The 23,164-nt window shown below is 40.0% G+C and overlaps 1 protein-coding gene and 1 long non-coding RNA gene across 4 annotated transcripts in view; both read left to right on the top strand.

Annotated features, from left to right (window-relative positions):
* Positions 1 to 23,164, top strand: part of Jazf1 (JAZF zinc finger 1) — a 326,310-nt gene that overhangs the window by 528 nt on the left and 302,618 nt on the right. The gene's annotated exons all lie outside the window — the stretch shown is intronic.
* The window catches only part of LOC134473970 (uncharacterized), a 96,505-nt gene continuing 73,418 nt past the window's right edge, over positions 78 to 23,164 (top strand). The window contains exon 1 of the long non-coding RNA XR_010044481.1: positions 78 to 23,164. This exon is cut by the window's right edge and continues 33,416 nt beyond it. This is a non-coding gene — a long non-coding RNA (uncharacterized LOC134473970).

The raw sequence follows: 23,164 nt of genomic DNA, 5'->3' as shown, positions 1-23,164 counted from the left end.
TGGGGGAGGGGCGTGAAGGGGGGCAGGCGCCCCGAGGTGCGCTGCGGCGGCGGCGGCGGCGGCGGGCGGGCGGCTGGAGGGGCGTGCACGCGGGCTGCAAAGTGGTGGCGCGGGGGTGCGCCGCAGCGGGGCACCGGGATGCGGCGGCCGGCCGGGCGCCGGGGAGAGGGCGCGGGCGCAGGGCGCGGTGGGCGGCGGCGGCGGAGGCGCCGGGCAGGGGCGCGGAGTTAGTTGGCCCGGGTGGTCCGGGCGGCCCGGGGCGGCGGGGGGCGGGCGCTGCGCTCCGCCTGCCGCTTCCGCCCGGGCTCGAGCTGTCAGGGCTCTCGGCGGCGGCTGCAGCGGCTGGGAGGTGGGAGGGGGGCGGGGGTGGCTCCACCGCGGCAGCCATTCCGCTTCCTCCTCCCACCGCCGCCGCCACCGCGTCCTGTCAGCGCCGGTTGCTAGGTGTGGTGCGCTGGGAGGGGGCCGGGGCCAGCGGCCGCGCGGAGGACGGGTGCTCATCCTTCCCCCGAGTGACCACCGTGCTGGCCGGGGACGCCCGGCGCCCGCTGCTGTCCCGGCCTGGCGCGGACGCCGGGGCGTTGCGGGCTGAGGTTCCGGGTGCGCCCGCGGGCCGCGCCCCACACCCGGGCCCCGGGTGCCCCTGAGGCCCTTGCGGCTGCGCCCGCTGGAGCTCGGTCCCACGGGCCCGCGGCCGGGTATTTAAATGTGCCCCGGCTCAGCGATTTGCCTATCAAATAGTGCTAGGCCCGAGGTGCGCCGGCTGCGGCGGGGGATCGGCGGGGCCTGCGCGGCGCCCGAGCGCGGGGCCGCGGGGGAGGGGCGCCCCGGAGCGGCCGGCTTCCCCGGAGCGCCGCACCCCGCGACCTTTCAACAAGTCCTCTGATTCGCACAAGTCCTTACACTGGTTTGCACACTTTCTCTCTGCGAAAGGAGATGGGTCAGGTTCTCTGGCTTAGGCTATGCAGCCACCTGCGGAAGGTGTGGCCCGCACCCGCAAGTTTTCTAGTGTGGACTGGAGTGAAGGGGCCGCGTGATACTTTCAGGAACGGGGTGGGGGGGTTGTCTCATCCAGAGAACCTGCAGACTGTCCCAGGAAGTCCGAATAAATGCCATGGATTCAGCCATGTGGATGCAGCTCATGTTTCTGCAAAGTTGAGGGGATAAATCACGACTATTTATGCACTAATGAGGCAGAGCCTTTCATGCTCCTTGGCCTTGCATATCGCTGTCTCTGCAACCAGTGGGTGCTTAGTAAGCATCGAATGCCTGTTCAGAATGGGATCTGGTTGGGTCATCCAGAATGGAAAATAATCATGAAACATGTCCACAAAATGTCCCTGAAAAGATAGTTCTGATGAGTAATTGTTCAGATTTTGAAATTTCAAAGTTTTAAAATGTGTAATACCTTCTTCTATCTCCACTGATAAAAGTATGATGGAGGAGCGAGGTTTTAGAGTTATGGTAGTCTTAAAAGCAGTTTAATGGAGGAACAAATTTGCTGATTCATATCATGACCGGAGTGGCATATTTGAAAGCGGTCGATAATGTAAATTAGGTTTTTAATGATGGCTGGTTTAAAATAAAGCTAAAACTCCAGTAACACAAAATTCCAGTAGAAATTTTGCTAGTTTACATGTCTCTCTTTACTCTTAATGGTAAATGGAAAATAATAAATGTGAGTAATACTAACCTATGTATTGTCTAAATGTGTTAATATCTCCTGACCTATGGAAGCTGTCATTGCCTACCCCATCCATTCTCATTAAGTTATATCAGAATAAACTGTAATTTATGTAAATTGAGTAATAATTTTACCAGATTGCCAAGGATGTCCTTGCTGGTTAAAAGAAAATTATATTTACTTAAATCTGATAAGGACAATTATAATTCTTGAGGATTTACCTTGTAATCAGATGATTTAAGATTGATTGTTACTAAATTACAAATTTTTTTTTACATTTGCAGAAATTATCTCAATGTTGTGCAAAGATATTTCAAGGTTTAGGATTCATAAGTTTTCTCACACAGATTATAATAGTAGCTTACTCCCAAAGAGCTAGTGCTTTTCTTTTAATAGTGAAATATTGAAAAACTAAATGAATAACAACTTATAACTTATGCAAGCAGTGTGGTGGACCTAACCATTTACTATACTTTGGAAACAGCTTGAAACAGCAAACTTTATGAAAAGTAAGTATTAAAGTGAAAACTTTTGAAAGTCCCAGGTTAATAATCTCACTTAAACTATTGTATACCTTGACTGAGGAGAGGCTTTTTAACATTGAAAGGCATCCATATATGTGAAAAGAAATAAGAATTGATCTAAGAAAAACAAAAACAAACATGATCAGAGCCAGTATCATAAAAATAAACTTTTGATGAAGAGACTAGAGTGAAACTATGAGACATTTAATGAAACCTCTATTATTAGGATACTAATTTATGATTCAGTCTATAAATTTTTGGAGACAATGATTTGGTTATTTTTAACAATTGATTTTCTGTTACAGATAATGTTTAGATGATGGTTCCATCTTGGGGACCCTTCTGGGTTATTACCATTTAACCACTAATCAAAATCCTTAAGCAGGGATGAAATTAAGGTTTCTAGGGAATATGACATACATTTTACTTGACAGATTTTTTCAAGTTTTTATTATAACTGCATTGTGTTTAATTCAAATTAAGTGCATTAAATTGTGGGTAGTGGTTTTTGTCATTTTATGTATGCATACTTAGCTTTTGGTTTTTTGTTTTTTAGTAATTCTAAAGATTAAACCCAAGGCCTCCCACATGCAAAGCATGAACTCTATTACTGAGCTATAATCATCCCCAGTTCTTTAGTTGTGTTTTAAGCCACTTTTATTTTCCCATAAGGACCAAGGATTTGGTTTTAGAGACAAGGGGAGTATGCTTTCCACCAGCCTCTGTCTTAGCTGTTTTTCCTCCTCTGGTAGAATGTTGTACATGTGTTCCTCTTTTTTTTCTTTGCATCTCACTGCTGTTTCAGTATAAGAGAACCTGGCTCAGAGTATAACCTAAGGCTCTCAGCTGAAACCCTCCCCACCCTCTATTTAAATTGCCTGGAAACTCCATATCCTTACAACTGTAATATTTCTGCACAACTTTGCTTCCAGTTCATTTAGAGACCTGGTACTATTTCTGGGATACTGGAAAAGCTCATTTGTTTGCTTCTCATTGTAAGTAGATACTGGAGTTTGTAGAAATACTCTTGGCATGAATATCCTAGGTAGGTGAAGTTAAACTGGTGACCAGGAATCTTGGAAACACCCAAGAGCACTAAATTTAACACCAAAGGTCATGCCCTAGCCTCATAAAATGCCTGCATCCCAGTGCTATGAAATCACTTGGCAACTGTGGGATTATTCTTATTTATTTGATCTTTTAGTATCTTTGTTAAGTACCTTTGTCTTCTGAATTTATTTATGTAATAGCATATATTGGGTGCTATGTCAGGCACAGTTCTAGCCACATGATATATTTCAGTGAAGGAAATAGAAATTCCAGTCTCTGAAATTTTACAGTCTAATGGGTGTAGATAGATAATAAACAATTGAAATAAATGATGTAGTGTGTTGGATGGTGCTTAGTGATACAGAGAAGAGAAAAACTAACCAAAGTAAGATGGATTGGGAGAAAAAAGTATTGGCAGGGGCTGGGGATTTAGCTCAGCGACATAAGCACCTGCCTTGCAAGCAGGCGGTTGTGAGTTTGATCCCCGGTACTGATTAAAAAAAAAAGTATTGGGATTGTAAACAGGTTAACCAGGGTAGACCTCAGAAGCTGATATGAGTCTTGACCATGAAAGAGATGAGAGAGTTAGCCATGAAGATGTCTGCGAGGTAGGGAGGTCTAAGCAAGGGAGGTAGACAGTGTAAAAACTCCAAGGTAGGACTATACCTCTTGGCTAGAAATACAGGAATCTGACCTATTTTGGTTGTTCTTGTGATGGCACTGAAGTCTGGGGTCATTTAGAACTTTTCTCATATGTTGTGAACCTCACCTTTGTAGGGATTTGCAAATGATTTGGTCTCACTGAGTAGGTAGGGTTGATGGTATTTGACTCTGAGTATCTACAGGTTTCTTATTGTCTCTATTTGTTAGTTTCTTCATAGTCCAAACCCAGGTGATCCATTAATTTCATTTTATATAGTGGGTCTATAAACCATCTAATTAATGGAAGTCAAAGTTTCTGGAAGGAAAAATGAGGGCAGCTACTATCAATAATGTCAAGTTTAGCTCCAAAGATGGTTTAGTAAATATTTGCATTAAAATGGCATAGTATGCTAGATAGATTCAGAGCCCCTTTTTATTCCCACTTATACAGGTGCACAAGCTGAGTCACAGAAAGGTTATATAAATGTAACTTTTTGAATTTGATTCCAACCAAATTACCAAAGAGGTAGAGAACCTGATAGTACCCTCTCTACGTTTCTTCCATATACACTTGATATGATTTTCCCTTTAGAATGTAGCCCTGAACTCTCTAGATGAGGAATATCTGAGAAACCAGTGTGGCGAATTTAGGCTACCTGCTCCTACTTACTTATTTGTAGACAGATAACTATATTGTTCCTCCTCTATAAAATGAAGATAATAACACCATCTACCTCAAGGAGTGGTTAATGAGGATTAGATCAGATTATATTTAATAAAGTACTCATCTACAATATTAAATTATCTACATCATTCAATTTCTTGCCACTTGCAAATTTAATAAATACATTTATAATCCTACTGTGAAAGCCTCCATTAGAGGTTAACAGGTCATGTCTCTCTACTTTTGGTACTGTTTTGGGAGCATTACAACTATGTTTTTCATTGTGTCTGTCTTGGGAAATGTTAGGCATAGGAATAGGCAATCCCTCTGTAATCTCCTTTCTTTTTTGTGTGGCCAAAAGCACTTTAGACACTGGCAAAGGCCTTCACCACTACGGGAAAGTGGTATCAAGGCCAGGGCTTCCAATATGGCCTTTCCTTGTGGCCTGCATTTATTTGAAAAAGCCCAGGACTAGAAAGAGGCTCTGTGTCTGGGGTCTGTGGGCACATTTCTCAGGATCTTTCCTGTGGGAAGAAGGAATGACTGAAGGAATAAATGAATGAATGAAAGGCTTGTTGTTGACTGCCCTGCTCTCTGCCTGCACTCTGTGGTTTGGCGGAAGAATCTCCATTACTCCCTCCCACTGTTCCCCAGAAGGCCCCAGGTGCAGAGCCAGTGGAGGTTTTAAATGTGTGTGCATCCACGCAGACAGACACTAGGCTCGCAAAAGGAAACCCTGAGTCTCAAGCGTCACTGCAGCCCCAAAGCGTCGTCTTCAGTAGTTTCTTATTGGCTCATTTCTCATCTGTAAATGGCCAGATCATCCTTTAAGAGACATGACTTGAACATTGTGACTCATTAAGTTTCATGAACTTCTGATTATCTTCCTATAGTATACATGTTTTCTGACATGTTACTGAAAGGTATAGCTACCAATACTCTGCTTGCAGTGGGGTGCAGAAGCCTCCATATTCATTAGAAAATGGTTTCCTTTAAAGACGCATGTATTTTGGAAACATCTCCTACCTCTGCAGTTCTAGACATGCAAACTGACAGCTGGTTTCAGAGGACCTGATTCTTTCCATTGATGACAGTGACCAAGCCCTCAAGGATGGAGCAGGCTGGTGACATGCAATGAGAGGAGCTTCCCTGGGGGCAACTGGCGCCAAAGGCCTGTGTTGTAGGCTGAGGTCTGAGGGACGGAAACAATGCTGCTGAATCTTTTTTTTTTTGTCTTTTTCCTTTTTATCGGTACTGGGGATCAAACCCACGACTGCCTGCTTGCAAGGCAGGTGCTTATGCTGCTGAGCTAAATGTCCTTTTTCGCCTTTTGTTCCATGGGTTCCCCCATTTCTTTGTATTTCTCAGCCACCTCATCTCTTAGTCCCTACCTTTATTCCTGACAGTGAAGTCATGTCAGGAATACTGGGTACTGAAAAAATACTTGTTGAGTTATATGTATTTCGTTCCTGATAGTTTAATAGGTAATAGATTTCTTTCACATTGACTTGGCTAAAGTGTTGAATCACAAATGTTTATTTGTTTTCTGAAAAATCAGAAGCTGTAACTGTCAGAAATTTATTATAAATTTGTTTTTTAAAAATGCATTTAATGTCATATGCTGAATCAGTTTAAATAACATTACATGTCTCCTTACAGTGCACTGGAATGTTGTAGTAGAATGTTTCACTAGTTTTTAAAAGGTAGGCTACAAGCACGAACCAGATTAATGGATATTCACTTTAAGGAGGAAGTCTTTCAAATAACTCTTTTTCTACTTTGGCACAAGAGTCACAGCGACTCTTCCTGGGTCACTAAGTGTAGACCTTCTGCCCGATACAATGAACACTGACAGTATCCTGATGGCCAGTTTTCCTTGCCTAGCTCACCCACTGGCCTCCTAAGGAAGCACTGTTCATTGTCTTCCAGACTACAATGGTGACTTTTTCCTGAGATGAACCTCCTTGACAGGGCACTGTCTGGCACCATGTTATTAATATTGAACTACTCAGTTTCTTCGGCTATGTATATTATATTATATTTACATATAAGTTATATAATTTATCAAAAGGAATGAACAGGTCATTATTGTTTATAGTGTATACTATATATGTATAATAGATATACAGAAGTGTCTATAGTGGTCCCTCTTTCTATGCTGAATACATTCCAAGACCTCAGTGAATGCTTGAAACTGAACAATACCAAAAACTCTTCCTTTCTCTATATGTACACATATATGTTTATATAGGTATTTAAGAGTGTGTGTGTATATACATATATATATCTGTACAGTCTGTTTATATATATCAAATATTTTGTATACAGATTAATCAATGGAAACATGGTTTCTGTTCATATGTTTTACCTAAAAATTTAATGAATTTTTTATCTTAAACATTATTGTGCATCATGGCTATGAATTTTGCAGTTTGCAGTTATAATCATGAAAGCTATGATGAATTTTTTTTTGATTCCTCATAGTTTCTTAGCAATCTCAACATGATTTTGTTTTTCTTATTAACCTGAGAATTTTCACCTTTTAAAGGAAATACTGTGTGGCTTCTTTTTGGCATATCTGAATTCCCAGCACCACTCTAGGGCCATTATAAAGTAAAATAAGCACCATGATACTCAGACAGTTGGGTGGGCTACTAATGACTAATGGGCAGGTTGAGTATACAGTATGTATGTGCTGGACAAAGAGATAATTGATGTCTTGAGGAGGATGGTGCAAGATTTCATTACATCAGTCAGATGCTGCACAATTTAAAACTTAAACATTGTTTATTTTTTAGAAATTCTCAATTAGTATTTTCAGACTGCAGTTTACTGATGGTGATTAATTGTGGAAAACAGAACTCCAGGTAAGGCAGAAGGGGTACTGCATATAAAATATAAGTGATACATACACTCACACACTACATATGCATATATATATATATATATATCTGTATAAGTGTGTATTTATGTGTATGTAGAGGCACAGATTTCGTGTTCTCGTCACCATGGATAGTGAGAACTACACATGTATTTTTGAGTATTTCTTACATGCTGGTACTTAAAACAGTACTGTCTCCAAGAAGTTGAAATGTATTTGCAGAGACCAGACATACACAGACAAGAGAAATGATGAATAATAATAGGGACCACTATGAAGCTAATGAAGCTCAAACCCCAGGGCCACTCTCTTGTACAACACAGTTTTGAATATATTGCTAGGGCTCACCCAGTACTTGCCAAGGCCCTGGAGGACCCCTCACAGTGTATTTTGCAATGTATTCACTAGGTCCTAACTTGTAAAATTTGAAAAAGTAAGATTTTTAACAGCAATCATGTAACATTTTCCTTCTCCACTCTGACTTTCCTTTTGTCATATTTCTCTGTGAGTTTGCTAACTTTGGTTTTGAGAGTATTTTTGGATTTTGAGAGCAAGTTTACATTTTGTGGGCTATATTGATATTGGTCATCTCTGTGTCTGTTTACATTTTCCTTGGCTATGTGGTGTAGGAATTGCTCCCTAGGAACATTACCTACATTGGCAGCTTACATAGGGTCCATATACAAAGGTGCAGGTCGGAGATAGCATTTCACATATACTGGGATATCTGCCGTTGGGACTCTGGTTTCAAGTGTATGGCACTAGAAGCTAGTCAGTGAATATCTAAAATTCTAAGTGGAACATTCAATTCTTACCTAAATATAATCAGTACAGGAGTTCTTTTCAGTTAGAAATATACTCAGTAATGAAAATATGTAGCTACAAACACACTTTTTTCTTTTCAGTATTTTTGAACCCAATATTGTGTATGTATGCTGGGCAAATACTCTACCATTGAGTTAAATCTCCAGTCTTAAATGCACCATTTTTTTAGTGGAAATTATATTTAAGTTTCTTGTTCATTTGACATGAACATGTATCAATAGCAACAAAAAGTAGTGACAAGAGTCTGGTTAGTGATTTTCATCATGACAAACATTTTTTAAAGTTAACGTATAAGAAAACTTGAGGCCAAGTGTGGTACACACCTGTAGTTCTGGCAGACTGAAGCAAGAGAATGACAAGTTCTAAACCAGCCCGGGCAAATCAGCAACTTAATGAGACCCTGTTTTAAAATAAAAAATGTAAAAATGGATTTCAGTGTGAAGACCCTGGGTTTAATCCATATACCACAGTAAATAAATGAATGAAAACGTGAAATGCCCTGAAATTTTATGACTCCTACAGAAAATAAAATTTGACAACAATCCTAAAACTATATATAATTACCAGCAAAGAAGTATGACTGACAGTCACTTTCTGAATTATCAATAATTAAAAATAAAATTTAATCACTCATGCTTATGTGAAAACTAACATATCTTTTCACCCTGTAGAAAGTGATATTCATATAAATCCTCGTCACATGAAAATTTATCAGAGCATGTAGTTCAAAGAAGGTATTTATAGGTATAGGTCAAGCAGTTAATTAATATACACATGAATTTTTCTCTGGATTTTGACTTTGTGATATTTTAGTATTACCAAGTTATAAAAGTTTGTGTTTTGTTATAACTTCTTAACCTCAATAAATAATCATTTTCAAAATTTCTGCCATAGTACCTTTTTTCCATGAAGAAGGTCTAAAAATACATTCCAACAAAATGGGTCCATTCCCTACTCCCCTAGTTAGGGAGTCATTATCAACAGTTTTCACACCACTTTTAATTAGCCCTCACTTATAACATACCTATGAAGTAGACATTATCCTCATCTTAGAAGTTATGACTCTAGGTTTGGTAATTACATATAATTTTAGGATTGTTGTCACATTTTATTTTATGTAAGAGCCATAACTTCTCATACTAGTTGCTACTGTACTAGTTGAATACTGTTCTAGTGATATATGAGCTAAAATGTTTATCTTGATAATATTATAAAACAGAAACTTTCCTTCAGGACAGTAAGCCTTTTCCACCTCAGTAACTTTCATTATTAAATTGGCCCTTCTTTTGTCCTGCAATGTCACCCATGGCTGCACCAGATTGGAACGACCCATACTGAATGGTCACCACCTGTGTATTCTGTGCCCTCCCCAGAAATTCAGTTCCGTCTTAGAGGCCAGAGTTTTGTCATCTTCTTGGAATCTTCCTTGAGAAGTGTTTTCAGAGATAGAATGAAAAAAATTGAGTCATACCTCGGTTGTAAACAGAACAAGGCATGAATGTAACTTTGTGGAAGACATTTTTTGCAGTCAATCTCCAAGGGTGTGCATAGATGAGAGATAGTTTGGTCAGTTAGTCCTATAATATACTGGGCCTAAACAATTTCAACATTCTTAGTATATAAGTGTTTTCATTTTCCCACATCTTCCTTGCCAGGGTGTCTGCTATAAAGGAGGCAAGGAGGTGAGTAGGAGAAGCTTGGACTGAAAATAGGACTGAATTTTGAATACTGATCCCACCACCCACCACCTTTTGGCTTTTCAAATTTGGGCATCTGTGACAGTCTTTGCATAAAATATGACAATAACTATTATTAAGTACCTACTAACATGTTGCTCTAACATTCACTACTCAGTATTTTAGTTCTATTTGACACAGGAGGACATCAGGACATAGACCAAATAAGTAATATCTTATGCTCATAGGAGTGAGGGTCAAGTGACCCTACCAGTTACTTGCTCTTTATAGCCTAAGTTATGTTGTTTTATAAGATATTTGTGTCTGTGTTTCCTTCAGGACAGTAAGCCTCAGACTTCTAGGCTCAAGCAATCCTCACAAATGACTGGGATTACAGATGAATACCACCATGCCTGGCTGTTTGCATTTTAATAGAAAGTTCTTTCACACCTGACAGGTACAGAGAACCTGGATTTCCAATAGGAACAATGTGAGTAGCTAGGGAAATATTTTGAAGTTGCAGTCTAGTAGGAATAGAAATGTGTTAGAATGTTTCAAGGGTTCTAAAGAAAAACTAACCCAGGAGCACCGTGTGGTAGTCAGTGGCTTGTGAAGAAATAGAATTAATACAGGAAACATAAATTTATAGGATTATCTTATAATATCGAGAAGGTCAAATGCAGAAGAGTGCAAGAGATCTATGCACGCACTAGAGAATCCAGGGAAGGATGAAGATTCCAGGCCAATGTCTCATGCAAGTCCATATCAGGATTCTATACTGGAGAGGCAAAGGGTCAGTGGTGGAAGCTAGACAGTCTGCACCAGTGGGATGAAGAATCTGTGCCAGAATGCCAAGGGATCTACATTGGAGACAGGAAGTGATGCTCAAGACAAAGGCAAAGATCAGAGCTCCCACTAGAGAACAGCAGCTGAGGGCAGCAAGGACTGAGATGTGCCACTGATGTTGCTGCTGCTGCTGCTGCTGATGATGATGATGATTAGGAGGAGAAAAGCCAAAGTTAGTATCAGGAAAACCAGCCACAACAAAGCTCTCCTGGGAAATCAGCAGCACCCCCTTCACCTACACACACCTTCTTTTGTACAGTTCTGGCTACAAGCCTCAGGTGGGTCTTTCATGCCCAGCACCATGCTGATTTAGTTCAGCAGGACAGTCTCACTTAAACTGACCATTAGTTAACCCACCGCATATGCTATTATCACAACAATAAAAGCAGTAATGTCAATTCTAAAATGGTTATAATTACTGATTTTCTAAGTGTGCCAATTAGTTGTCTCGCTCTTTCTGATGTTTATTTGGAAGTGGGGGTCTCCTGACATGTTATATGACCCTATCCACAAGTACAAACTTTTCCTTTAGATCTTCTAAATCAAAGAATGTTCACATTCTTTATTTTAGAAATTAGTTTGGGACCTAGATGGAAACATTGTGAGTTAAGAACAAAAAACTCCAGGGCTCTGGCCATATGTTTAGAGTCTTTCTGCTGGACACTTCTCCAGTGACATCCACAGAGAGAGCACACTTTGGGTCATATCACCCATCACCAGACCTACACAGCTGGTGCAAGAGCACACCTAGGCTTACAACAGAAGCACCTTGTTCCAATCTAACTTTTTCAGTGAAAACATCTTGGATACCATTTTAGCTGCATGATTCTCCTTGTATGGCAGAATGGCAGACACAGAGGAATCATGTAGAGAGACTTTAAGCTGAACACATGGCAGTAAGCATGAATAAACATAAATTATGCCCCTGTTTCCTCAAATATCAAATTTCAAATGAAGAAAATGGGGCTCCTGATGTTTCTGTGTAAACCCAGGCCGAGCACATACTACAGGGGCCCTTTCTTCAGTAATTGCAGGTAAGTTTCTAGGCCTCTACTTCGCTCCTTGAGCTAATCTCAGTGTGTTAAGGAGTCTGATGGGTGGGGGAACTGGGGACAAAGACTTGTCATCAGGATACAGTGAGTGTCACGTAGGTGTCAGCCCATATATAATCTATAGGTAGTTTTGATTTTAGAGACACGCTGAGTACATCTTTAATAGGATCTTTCTGACACTAGACATCTGGCATTTGGCACCAGCTCAACCAAATGGTTGACAAAGTGAGATTTAAACTAATGTGTCTCAATATTCTGCCCAGATTGGAAACTCCCTTTTATAGGTTGGCTTCACTTCAGCACTTTCAGGGGCCCTCAGCAAAACATTTGCTGTCAAAATATGCAAACATCAGCCAAGAATTTTGGTCAAGAGACATTAAATTACATATGCCCTTCCCTTTGGATGGTAGTAGAATAAAGGCATCATGTCTTTTTAGTCCCTGGAAAGATGATGGTGTCTTAAGTGTCTATCTGATACATATTTTAAAGTAGTGTGAGTGATTCTTGTCTGTGCCTTATGGAAATCAGTGTTACTGATTTAAAAATCACACTTACCTATCAGTAGGGTTAAGGCTAATTTTCAAAATAGGTTGGCATCAGAACCTGGATGAAAAATGAGGATGCCAGGGCTCCATCCCAAAACTGTCCATGTAATTGGCCTGGATGGAACATCTATTTTTAACACTGTAAAGCTGATGATAATACATGTTGGTAAGATTGGAACTTGTTGGTTTACTCTACCAAAATAACTAACATTGTGAGAATTACAACATATCAAAAGGAATCAAACCTTTAAAAGTGTCTGGATTTGGGGTTTAGGTTCCATAGATTTTAGTGTTTAATATATAGAAATGTGCTACTGTTTCATATATGCAGTTAGAGTAGAAGTGCTCAAACGGGAACCTGTGGCCTACTAGTATCAAACTCAAACTCCTTCAGGACATGATATGTCCCTGAATGGACCCAGTTTATCTTAATGGACCCTGGAAGACTGGAGAGCACTTGCTCCCCTTGAAAAGCCAGCTGTGACTCAGCTTCAGCCCAGTCTTGCAGTGTTGGGGAGTAGGCCTTCTGTTGACAGATACTATCTTGTCACTATTGTTTGAGAGAGACAAGCTCAGAATTAATATTTTTGTGTGAAAACTGTCTTTAAATGTTGGCATCTGATACTGATGAGTTTTAAACATTGTGCAAGACAACTCTGCTACTCCACCCAATCACTGTACTTAATAAGAGATATTTTGATAGGTCATGTGCTTTAATTGAGCACATGTGACTGGTGGGGTGCAGTCAGTCCTGAAGATCATTGCTCCGAGCAAAGAAGCTATGTGAACACTAGAAGATACACTGGAAAGAATAGTAGTTTACAGTGGTTTTTAAAATATTCATTATTCTTTATGAAATTATAAACTATTTTAATATGAAATCATTGTGATTAAAATGTCTTATATAGTAAATTCTAAGAAGATGAACCTTAATCCTGAAAGTGTACTGTCAGTCCCCAGTTTACTGTGGTTCAACCTGCAATTTTTTGATGGTGGCATACATTCAGGAGGGCCCATATTTCAAATTTTGAATTGGTATCCTCCCCCTGACTAGGGATAAACCATATAATATTGGATGGTCATCCATAGCTCCTACTCAGCCACACAGCCATGAAGGGAACAGCTGACACTTAGCCACATACAGTTAGGATGTTTGGTAAAGTAGATCCCTTAAATGCATTTTGCAAATAGGATAATTTCAGCTGATGATGAGTTTATTAGAAGTAACCCCATTATTATTTGAAGAGCATTTGTGTTAAGCAGTGTGTGTATCATTATCAGTAGCATTTCTTTCCTCTGGGTTAAAAAAAAACAGGACTACTTAGAAAGTGTCTCCTAAACTAAGCGTTTTCATCATGGCAGACAACCTTTCACAGACTAGTGGAGCATCCTATCCCTTGAAAAGTGGAAGGAGTCTGTGATAGTTAATTTTGGTGTCAATTTGAGTAAGAAACACTTAGCAGGTTGGTTTAGTATAGTTCTGGGTGTGTCTGGATGATTGACTTACTGAAAACTGAAGACTCACCCTGGATGTGAGTGGCGTAAACCAGTAGGCTTGTAACTAGGAAGAAAGAAAAAGGGAAATAAGAAGGAAGCCTTGCTTCTGCTTCTTTGAAGGAGCACCAGTGTTTGCCATCACCTTGGGATGGCCGTCTCTAGGCCTTTACTGCCGTCTTTTCAGCTTCCTGATACACTCACATGGGACTCTACAGTGAGCTCCAGGCCTTTGACTTTTGCCTGGATCCTTTGGATCTGAAGCATGTGGATGACCCTTTTGCATTCTTACATACCTGGCTCTGCAGATGCCATTTTAAGTCTACCTTCTAAATCCTTTGTACAGTATATTGAATTTGTTTTTCTGGTGAATTCTAACTGATACAAAGATTTGGAAACAATGTAGCCTGACTAGCTAGCCTAATTCTATAGACAAAGAAAGAAGAAGACTGAAAGGTAGGAGTGAAGGAGGGGAAAGGACACTGGCCCAGCTGATGTGTCCTGCAGCTACTTGCCTCACCGAGAATCCTCACTTTGCTTCTTTTGCTAAATTATATACATTCTTTGTGCCTTGATTTCTTCATCTCTAAATGAGGTAATAGTAAGTATGGCCCTCAGGGTTTCGTGGGACACTGTGCATATTTAGTATGTTATCTGATGAGTTCTAAAGAAAAGAAAACTCCCTGATCTGTTCTCTTGGCTGTCCTCTGCAGGAGCTCTGCTCTGGACAGTTATGGGTGCTGCCTTTGGAATCTTGCTAGGCATGGGACCTTAGCCAAACTGTTTATTCCTCTAGGGCTTAACTTCTGTCAAATGGGAATGAGAATAGTACTTATCTCAGAATGTTGTTATGTGGATTATGTAAAGTCATGTGTCTGAAGGGCCTGGCATCTAAAAAGTACTCTATAAGTGTTAATACTGAAATGATTTTGCCATCTTTTGTTCATGGTCCATGATGATGCTCCCTTTGCCACACAGTCCTTAGACTCCCCTGACCTCTTCACATTTCCATAATACAGTGAAAGAAATAATCAAAACGCTGTAGACATTTCTGTTTTGGGTTACACATTTGTACTTGGATATAGCCTTGATAGCCTTTGATTTCCTTGGTAAAATTTTGGTTTGTGTTTGTATAAGTCATACTGAGTAGTCCTAGAAATCCATGGCTTTTAAAAAATTGCACACACAAATTCTTCAAAATATACCAGCCTTGAATGATTATATAGATTTTAAGTTTTTGAGATGTTAGATCATGTGATTAGAAAAATGACTACCATATTTGATAAATGTAATTTCCCATTTAAGAGAAAAGGCATTGAAAATTTTAAAAGAGGTTTATTGAGCTATATGAACTGAAAACATAATTTTTTTCACATTGTAAGAACTAAGCAATGGAAAAACAGGAGACACTTTTATCTGTGTTATTTGGAAAGGTTTATTGTGAAAAGATTTGTAGGGCATTAATAAGGAAATCCAAGAACAGACTGTAGAACTAAGAAAATGCCACGCCCTCCTTCTTAAGTATTCTACATCTATTTAATAATAGTCTTGAAATGTCACATACTCAAATCCTGGAAGCTTCTCAGGAAAACCCCTTGTTTGAGAAACCCAAGAAGCAATAGTTGAATTGTTTACTTACTGTGGAGAACATTTAAGATACTTTATTCCTAAATAATATTTACCACTATTACATGAAGTCACTTTATATGGAACTTGTTTTCTACTTTATTAAATAAGTTGGAATCTATTAGTTAACTGGTTCAGGATTATGTCTTTGTAGTAGTTGAATAATAAAATGGTTTCCAATCTTTTTAAGGTTCCTGAAGGCTTATTTTGTTATTTCTCTTCTTTCTCTCTGTGGGTTCTATATTTTGGAAGATTTTGTTTGACAAACAAGCTGATTTAATAAGTAATTAAATACTTTCTGTTTCCATGCAGCAGCATCTGAAACTCCTAATTTATATATTTAGTAAATATTTATTGAATGCTAACTATGCAGGCCTATCCAGGAGCTAGGGATACAGTAATAAATTACACAATTAAAATCTCCATGCTCAAGGGAGAAACAGACAATACACAATGTGTAAGATAATTTCCACCAGTCATAAATAGTGTTGTGAGGAAAATAGCAATAAGGAGACAGATGGGAGTTGGGAGGCCTGTTTGAGATGAGATGGTGCGGGATGGCTTCTTTAGAAGGCCGCTCTGAAAGGCCTGAATGGAGTGGGCATGGGAGCTGTGGGGAGGATGTACTCCAGGCACAGGGACCAGCAGAGCCTGAGGCAGGACTGTCCTCATAGCAGCAGCGTAGGGAGTAAGGCAGAGAAGAAAAAAAGCAGAGTCATGTGTGGACCTGTGGTCAGGCAGTGTCATCAGTGTTACTCCAAGTGACAGTAATTCCAGACCCAACCAAGGATGTGGAACACTGTGTGGTTTATGGTAATTTTCCCTGTGCCAATGATGGCAGACCTTTTGGAGATGAGTGCCCAACGCACTACCTAAAACTACTTATTTTTCACAAAGTTCCAGCATTCCAATTAAGCCTGAATACACTGGTTTTACTTTAGAAAAAGGCAGTGCATGCATTACCATCTTTTTTCTTAAAGGAAAAACATAATAACAGAGCATTCAGTGATACCGCTTTTCATTGAAAAAGCTTTTGGCTTAGATTTGTACAGTTAATGTGATCTTTATTGTTGTATGCATGCTGATAGTTTGTCAAACCTTGCTCATACTTTGTTAGTTTGAGAGAAACATATGCAGCATTCAGGTCATCTGTTTGTCTGTGTTTTGTATCAGATTTGATATAATTCAAAGCTGAAAACAGCTGCTCACAAGCACAAAATGATCCAGGCAAAGTAAGGTGACTTGGCTTGTGTGCTGACAGAGAGAGTTCTGGTGTCTGTAACATTCAAATAGCTCAAAGATCTGTTACCACTTTGAAAGGCCTGGAGGTATCTGAGAAAACCATAATTGACCCTCTAGTTTTCTTTAGATTTGCTTTGCTTGCTACTTAAGCCCCAAAATACTACTTATTTTTAAAAATCTATTGAAATAAACATTTTGACTAATAATTCATTTGACTAGTATAGTTCATTTAGTGTTTGCTATTTTCTTTTGAAACAGCAGTGAAAAATAAGCATTACCTATAATCATGATGTATGTAAGATAATTTTGGTACAGTTTCTAATCTCTTGGGACCAATAGAATTCTTTAAAATTTTTCTTCAGTAGCTTTGTGAAAACTTGAGTAGATTTCACTGATTGTTGGCGCTAATGTGACAACTTGTGGAAGGGTAGAGAAGAGAGTGATTTTAAAAGTAACGTACTGATAGAGGACACAAAAATTATTGGGGGGGATTATGTAGACCCTAAACCTGAAAATATGGTCTCATTTTTAGAGTAGTTTTTTCATTCAGAAAGGTAGTATTTAATGTATCTCTCTTATGAAAAATAGTTCTGCATTTGCATCTTATAGGGAGATGCTAGTGTAAACATTGGTCATTGTTTTACAGAGGGCATTGAGTCTGTTCTCTGCATTTTTACCTGTCAGCATCTTTGTTCACATCATTGGGAAGTGGTGTGTTTGAGTGGCCAAATGACTGTGCACTCAGTGAAATTCAAGGGAAAAATTAAGAGTATGAGATGTGCTGAGATGCATGTGTTTGTACCTGTAACTTAATCTTTCCCATTAATATAAAATGATGGTGCATTTTATATTATCGCTACTTCTGTGATACTATGTCACAGACTGTCCCAAAACTCAGTACTTTTGCTAGTCAGCTTTTTGTTGCTGTGACAAATACCCGAAATAAATCAATTTAAAAGGGGGAAAGGTTTATTTTGGCTCAGAGATTCAGTCCATAGTTTGACTTTATTGCTTTGGGACCGAGGTGGCACACCATGTCATAGCAAGAGTGTGTGACATAGAAAATCTGATGACCTTATGGTAGCTGGGAAGCAAAGAGACAGGAAGGGGTGCTAGAGTCCCAAAATCTCTTTAAGCACATCCTCCAATGACCTAACTTCTTCCTACTAGGCTCTGTATCCCATAGCTTCTATTATTTTCTGTAGCACTACAGGTGGTATCCTAACATGTGGGCCTTTGGGGGACATTTAAACTATAGCAGTGGCAAGCACAGCTATTGTCTGGTCTGCAGGGAGACTGTAGTTTGACAAATCAGTGAGGCTGGTTCAGCTGGGTGGATTTGTTTTAGGCTGCTGGTCAGCTGCAAGTTGGGCTCAGGTCTGCTCATATGTTCATTCTGGACCAGGTTGAAGGGCAGCAGCTATTAAAGGCATGCTTTTCTCATCAGGGACCACCACACCGCAAGTGCCAAATCAAACCACAGAAGCTTACTTAAAACCTCTATGCATGTCAGGCCTGTAACATTTCTTTGGAGATCACATTATGTGGCTAAACTCAGAAGTGACAGGGCAAGGAAGTATATTTCTGCCCAAGGGGGGACAGAGTGAATAATAATTCCATCTATTATAGAAACCTTTTATCAGAACAGAAAAAGTCCAAATGGCTATTGATTTTTAGTATAGAAGTACAAATTTTCTCCTAAAATGGTCGTAGTGCTCTATAAGCCAGAGGTTGCTGCCTACAACAACACAGTGAGCTTGGAAGGCAGATATTGTGACTCCCCAGGGAAGCATGAACAACCTTTTCAGACAGAAATTGAGACTTAAAGGGAAAAAAACCGTATTGATTTCTACTAGGTCATAGAAACAGGGAATCTACTTGCTTCTGTGGTTAGAGATGACCTCTTTTCCATTCGTAGGTTACTTAAGAGTCCAAAGGCTTTAATTTGGGTTTCCCAGTATTTTGTGCTTATATTCCAAATTCCTGAGCTGTTTGGCAAGGCTGAGATGCTGGGAACACTTCCTGTAGTGCCCTCTCCCAGAATAGAGAGAGTCACAAAAGTTTCGGGACTATTTGGCCACTGGGGCCTGAACCCTATTTCTTCCCTTGGTATAAGCCACTGTTGGTAGATGGTAATGGACAGCCAGGCAGTCGGGAGCCTCCTTTCCCCATTCTCTTACTGTACTTCAACTTTTGTGTGATTGAAAAAGCTGTCACTGGTGTCAGACACCCCAAGTCTAGACCACTGTGTGATTTTGGGCAACTTACTAATGCATGATTTTCTCATGCATTAATACGATTTTCTCATATTAACTACTATGTAGAACTGATGGGAGAGTTAAGTGAGCTAGTGTGCGACAAAGCCTAACAGTGTCTGGCATGAGTTAATAAGAACTGCTAATGCCTTTCTGTTATCTTTTTCAGCAAGCATAGCAGGCAGAATTCTATTATTGGTACTTTAGTATTTTCTTACTTCTCCACTGAATCGTGAGTTCCCAAAAGACATAGTTCATGTCTCATCATTATGTCCCCACTCTGCAGTAGCACTAAATTTATGATGTAGAAACTAAAAATAATATCCCCTGATTTGAATAATTGTATTCACAAGTGTCACAAAAAGTTCACCTCACAGGCTCAAATTGGATTGTTTTTTTTGTTGTTGTTACTGTTTTGTTTTGGTACTGTGTTGAGGATTGAACACAGTGCCTTTGCACTGAACTACATCTCCAGCCCTTTTTCAATTTGGGGATAAAGTCTTCTAAGTTACTGAGGTACACAGGCTGGGCTCAAACTTAGAATCCTACTACCTTAGCCTCCTAGAGTGTTGGGATTTAAATGGCTCCTAAAAAGTCTTTTTTTTTTTTTTCCACTTCTGTGTTTTACCTGAAAGTCTTTTGAAGCTATAGGCTTCTTATGTTACATCTGAAGAGTTTTCATACTGTGTCTACAAGACTTAAAGAATATTTTACTTGAATATTCTGGCTCCTGTTCTTTGAGTTGTCTCTCACATTGTGGCTGTGATCTTACCATTGCTCACAGGTATTGTAAATTTTGAGCTAAGTCATGGCTCCCAAGGAATGGTCGCTCCACAAACCTGTTGTAACAAATAGGCCCAAGCTTGTGTGATCAAAAGGTCAGGAAGTTTATTCCTCTGACATATAGGATTCCAGGATGGTATGTAGGCCCTCAGCTGCAGGTGCTTATTCAGGGTTTCACCTTCCTCCCACCCTAGACCTCTACTCTCCCAGACTGTACTCTTCCTTCTTATGGTAGCAGCGAGATTTCTTTAGTCCTCTGCTGAGGATGACCCTTGGAGGAACAGAAGAGTGTGGAGGAATGTACAGTGTGTGATGACCTAGACCTTCATTGGTAACTTGTCACTTTCACTCTTGTTCCATTAGTGGGAAATTAATTGCATGGCTACTACAGCTGCCAAGGCCCTGGAATGTGTAGTCCCCAGCGGGGCCTCACTACAGTTCTGTTTCTGTAGAAGAGAGCGCCTGATCTGGGTGGACAGCAGTATATGTTCTTGCCCTGCTCCAAGATTCTGCTTTTGAGAACCTCACCTTTTTTAAACAACTAATACAGAGCCTAGTGGTTTCATGGAGAGAGTGAATGGTTATAATAATATTTAGCAGCAGTTACAATTTACTGAACTCCAACTCTGTGCTAGGAGCTATTAAATATAGATGAAAGTGTTATCTCATTTGACCCTCATAGAAAGGCTACCAAGGAGATACTTTTAATATCTGCATTTTAAGCCAAAACACATTCTTAAGGTCACAAGCCAGGCCTGCTTGACTCCAAAGTCCCCACCTCCCCATGATGCCCTGGGTCTGATAAGATGCTCAAGAAGTAAACAGTAACCACTTGCTGCTTCTCTTTGGCTTTTGTAACTGGTCAGCAGCATGGGCTGTCCACAAATGTGTATTCTCTGGAAAGAGTCACACAGAGGCTGTGTAACTGTCTCTCAGGGATCCATGTAATGTCTTCCTGCTTTGTACTGTGGGCTGTGGTAACCTCTGTGCTTCTGTGTGAAGGTCCCATGCACTGGTTTGTACACTGAAGTTTCTGATTGTCACTCACGATTCCTCATTCCTGTGACCGTAGAGGAGTCCATTGGCACACCCACTTTGTATTTCCTTGTTGATGAGAAGGCACAAGAGAGCCAGTAGTTGAGATTGGAGTTCTCAGTGACCTGGACTGGAAATAACATGCATACATCAGCCTTAATCACTAGTTTTCCAGGAGTGTTCTTCAAGTGGTAGAATTTCTATAGAACTCTAACAATTTTCATACAGGAAGTTTCAGTAAACTTTTCTTAAAGAATTTTTAAATTAAAAAGAATATAAAAACTAAATGGCTGATTATAATGACAATGGCTATTTGTTGAATGCTTACAATATAAAAGATATAATTCTAGTGACTTTATGTGCATTAGTCTCTTACAGGGCTGTTGGTACTGTTCCCAGTTTACGTCTGAGGAAGCTGATCCAGAGTGGTGAAATAACTCACTCATTTTCACTCACTAGAGGGAGGGGTAACCAAAATTCAGACTTCGAGATCCAGTGCTACACTGCCTCTGGAATGAAAGATTTGTGGTTTCTCTCAGATCTAAAAGTGGGTCTGTATTTCTTGCTGTGTATAGATAACTCAGACCTTTTCTTATGAAAAATAAAAATAAAAACAAAACTCTGAAATAATTCACTACCTCCTTCTATTTAATTAGACACTGCTGAGTACTAGTAGGTCCATGTTTTGCTGATGGTTTTTAAAAGCCTTCATAATCTTTTCATTATCACCCGAAGCAGCATGAAGTTTGGTCACAAAGTTTCTGACCATGGTGCTGCTTTGATAAATACATTGAAGTCTTCCCAAAACACAGCTGGTTCTGGGGATGGGAGCCACCTCCTGATGAGCTGCTTTTGGTATGCAAGGAATGGCCGCCTGTGATGTATCTCAAATTATGCTTTGTAGCTAACAGTGATATAAAGACAGCTCAGAATCAAAGAATTTTACAGCAGAAGGAACCTTTGACAACATCTCCTTCAGTCCACAAGCCTCACCCAGCATGTGCCAGGCACTTCTATAAGGCATAGGCAAAGCTCTCATGGAGCCTTTCTTCTAGATGAGGCAGAGAATAAACAGAGCAAAAAGTAGATATGCTGGCTTGAAAATTCAAGCCCAGCTTGGGAACTCAGTGACTTAGTGAGAACCTGCATCAAAATAAAAAGTGAGAAAAGGCTGGAGATGTAGCTCAGTGCAAAGGCCCTGAGTTCAATCCCCAGTACCAAGAGGAGGGAAAATCCCAGAATAACAGGTATCATGTTATGTAGTGTAAATGTTGCTGGGAAGAAAGGGAGGCAGAGTGAAGTGAAAGAGGAGCACTATGTTATGTTATTTGTAAGATGTTTATGCAAATCAGCATTTCGATCCCTTTTTTTCATCATGTGTCTCCTGCAAACATCTTTTTTCCTATTCCCACTGTTCCTCTTGAAATTTCAATGTCATGGATATCTATGCTGTATGTGTAAAGAAGTGCCTCCCCCTCCCTGCCCTAGGGCCACGTTTCACCACTTTGGAGGTAATACCACTCCATCATTCTGTTAGGTTCTGCTTTTTTGCCACTGCAGACGAAACGAAACTCATAAAGTAGATGTTTCCACAACCTAACCTAAAAGGACATTAAAACACTAAAATACTTTATTTCTAATTAAGTTATATTTAGGAAGATAGAAGGGTGGCCAGTGACACCTTCAGGTCGTGTTCTCTTCCACCTTCACGATCAGGATGGACTTAGTACAAGTACAGTACTGGGCTCCCATGTCTCAATAGTAGTGGATGACAGTACCCAATGTGGTCAAGTTGCTGTGCTCAGGTTAGGAACCTCTAGTACAGGTTGTAGGTGCTACTGTGGGAGTCTTAGGGCAGCCAGATACCAAAGTTCTTCAATCCCAAGGAGTTCTACGCAGATACCTGCTGACAGAAGATGATTTCTCCTTCATTTTTTTAAAAGTTTATTTTGAAAGTAGTAAAAATACAACAGAACAAGACAGAACAAAACCAATCGAGACAATGCAGTGAAATTGGTATAGAATTTCACAGTAGGATACTGGGATGTAGTAATAGGTACTATGGTATATCTCATTATCTTCACAACAGTTGTCCAGTCAATGAGGTATAGTAAAATCAAACCAAAAACAGAACATTATAAAACCAATTGAGACTATGGAATAGAGCAAAAGAAACATAATGAAACAAAACAGTGAAAAAAACCTTTTGTCTTCAAAGAAAATAGAAGGAAATCCCCAATATTTGCTATATTGCTTATGGTCATCCTTCCAAGAGATGCTGAGATCTCTATCCCCAGTAGCTACTGGGTGAGGGGTGTTTGATTCTCAGCTTGGTGCGCA

This window comes from Cavia porcellus, unplaced genomic scaffold, assembly GCF_034190915.1.
Source record: "Cavia porcellus strain 051 isolate PalLab524CR breed Dunkin Hartley unplaced genomic scaffold, mCavPor4.1 scaffold_2, whole genome shotgun sequence".
Taxonomy (NCBI): domain Eukaryota; kingdom Metazoa; phylum Chordata; class Mammalia; order Rodentia; family Caviidae; genus Cavia; species Cavia porcellus.
Note: the sequence above shows the minus strand (reverse complement) of the source record. Positions and strands in the feature narration are given on the sequence as shown.